The sequence below is a fragment of the Lepus europaeus genome, chromosome 14 (assembly GCF_033115175.1).
Source record: "Lepus europaeus isolate LE1 chromosome 14, mLepTim1.pri, whole genome shotgun sequence".
NCBI lineage: Eukaryota > Metazoa > Chordata > Mammalia > Lagomorpha > Leporidae > Lepus > Lepus europaeus.
Window position 1 is genome coordinate 86,067,238 of NC_084840.1, and position 3,295 is coordinate 86,070,532.

Genomic DNA, 3,295 nt, shown 5'->3' on the forward strand with positions numbered 1-3,295 from the left:
ACACTAAAACTATCCCTAACACATAACCAAAATGCTAACACTAAACTTAACCCTAATGAGATCCTAAAACTAAGTGTAGCCCTAACCTGAACCATAACAGTAACCCTAGGCTGAAATCAATCCTAACATTGAACCTATCCCCCCCAAAATAGGTAAACCTAACACAACTTTGATCCCTAACCCTAACCATCATACTAATCCTAATCCTAAACCCTAAACTAGCCTTAATCCTAATGAAACCCAAAACAGAAGCATATTCCTAACCCTAACCCTAAAATGAACCAGATTGTACAACATAACCCAAGCTTGAAGCTTAGCACTATCCTTCATCCTAATCTTAGCCCTACACTCTGTTCCTAACTTTAACCCTAATGAAAACCCAAGCACTAGCATAGCCCTAACCCTAACAATAACTCTCAACCTAGCCCAAATTCAGCCTTAATCCTAAATCTAAACCCAAACCCTAACCTAAACAACAATAACATTGAAACTAACCCCAAAACTACTGGTAAACATAATGCAAAGGTGAACCCAAACCCTAACCATCATCATAACACTAACCTTAAACCCTAACACTAACCCTAAGCACAATGAAATACTAAACTTAAGCACATTCCTAACACCAAAACTAACCCAAATCCTGGGACAAAACCAAACCCTATCCCAAATCCAAACGATATAGGTAAATTTAACAGAAGCCCAATTCATAGCCCTAATCCTCTTCTTAGCCTTAAAACTTAAACCTACACCCTAATCCTAAACCTAATCCTAATGAAACCCCAAACATAAGCATAATCCTAACCTTAATGCTAATACTAACCCTAGCCCAAACCCTAAACCTAAACCTAAGCCTAAAACCGAAACCTAGTCAGAAGTCTACCCCTGACACTAACACTAACACTAACACATAACATTACACACTAAACTGTAATCTTAAGCCTAATTAAACCTGAACCCTAAGGGTAGCCTTACCCTTACACTTACCCTAAACCTAATAAGCTGACCCCAAACTCTTCCACTGAACTTAACCTGAACACTGTAGGTAAACCTAAAGAAAGCCCAAAAACTAACCCTGCCTTCCTAAACCTCACACTAACCCTAAACCTAATGAAACCCAAAACCTAAATATATCCCTAACCCTAATCCTAACCCGAACCTTAGGCAAAAAGCAAAACCTAACTCTAACCCTAAACTGAACCCTATAGGTAAACCTAACATAAGCCCAAACCTTGATGCTAACCCTCATCCTAACCTGAAACCCTACTCCAATCCTAACCCTAAACCTAATGAAATCCCAAACATTAGCATAGCCCTAACACTAACCCAAACACCAAGTTTAATGCAAACTCAGCCTTAACCCTAAGTCTAAATCCAGAACCTACTCAGAAGCCTAACCCTAACACTAACACTAGCCCTAATACTACCCTAACCCCTACACTAACACTAGCTTAATGAAATCACAAACCTAAGGGTAGCCCTAATCCTAACCCTAATGTTAGGCCATAACAATACCATAACACTGAAACATACACAAAATTTATTGGTAAACCTATTGCAAGAGGGAATCCTAACCCTAATCATCATCCTAACCCTAACCTTAAATGCTAACACTAACCCTAACCATAATGAAACCCTAAACCTAAGCATATCCCTAATACTAACCCTAATCTTAACCCTAGACAAAAACAAAACTCTAACCCAAACCATAACACTTAGGTAAACTTAACCCAAGCCTGAAGCTTAACCTAAAACACAGTCTAACCTTAACCTTACACCTTAAGCCCTAACTCTAGTGAAACCCTAAACACTAGAGTAGTCCCTAATCAGAAGCCTAACAATAACACTAACACTAGTCCTTACACTCAAACTAAATCCTAACATTAAATCTAATCCTAATGAAATCCTAACCCTAAGTTTAGCCATAAACTTAAGGCTAACCTTAAACCTAGCCCTAAGCTGAAACCAAACCCTAACTTTGAACCTAACTGAAAAGCTATAGGTAAAACTAAAGCAAGCCCAAACCCTAATCCTAAATGTCATCCTAATTCTAACAAGAAACCTTAATACTAACCATAACCCTAATGAAAGCCCAAACCTGAGCATATCCAAAACCCTAACCCTAATTCTAAACTTAAGCCAAAATCTAAACCTAACTCTAACTTTAAACCTGACAGAAGCATGAACCTTCACCCTAACCCTCATCCTAATCTTAAATCTACACCCTAATCCTAACCCTAATGAATTCCTAAACATTAGTGTTGTCCTAACACTAATCCAAACTCTGACCCTAACCCAAACTCAGCCTTAACCCTAAGTCTAACCCCAAACCCTAGACAGAAGCCTAAACCTAATATTACCAAGAACCAAATACTTAACCTAATCCCTACACTATCCCTAACCCTAATGAAACTACAAACCTAAGCATAGCCTTAAACCTATTCCTAACCCTAACATTAGGCTGTAACCAAACCTCAACACTGAAACTAACCCAAAAACTATTGGTAAATCTACCAGTCATCCTAACCCTAACCTCAAAACCTAACACTAACCCTAACCATCACGAAACCCTAAACCTAAGTATATCCCTGACACTAATCCGAATTCTAACCCAAACTCAAACACTTAAACACAAGCCTGAACCTAAACTCTAAAGCACATCTAACCTTAAGCCCTCACCCTAATTGCTAGGGACGCTGATGCCGACGCCGCTACGGATACGGACGCTGACGCCGACGCCGCCACGGACGTTGACGCCGACGCCATTACGGAGACGGACGCTGACGCCGACGCCGCTACGGAAACGGAGGCTGACGTCGAAACCGCTACATAACCTGACGCCGACGCCGCTAGGCACACGGATGCTGACGCCAACGCCGCTACGGAAACGGAAGGTGACGCCGAGCCAATATGGACACGGAGGCTGATGCCGACGCCGCTACAAACACGGACGCTGGCGTCGAAACCCCTACGGAAGCTGACGCCGACGCCGCTACGGACGCTAATGCCAACGCCGCTACATACACGGAAGCTGACGCTGACGCCATAACGGACACGGAGGCTGATGCCGATACAGCTACGGACCCGGACGCTGACGCCGACGCCGCTATGGACACGGACGCTGACGCCAACGCCACTACTGACACTGACGCTGATGCCGACGTTGCACATGGCGCTGCGTGAGGGAAGTGGAACGTCATGGGCAGAACGGCTGGATTCATCTGCCAGCAGCAGCAGGAAAGGATGCAGAGACTCTTCTGAAAGGTAGGAAAGGCCGGCGCCGCGGCTCACTAGGCTA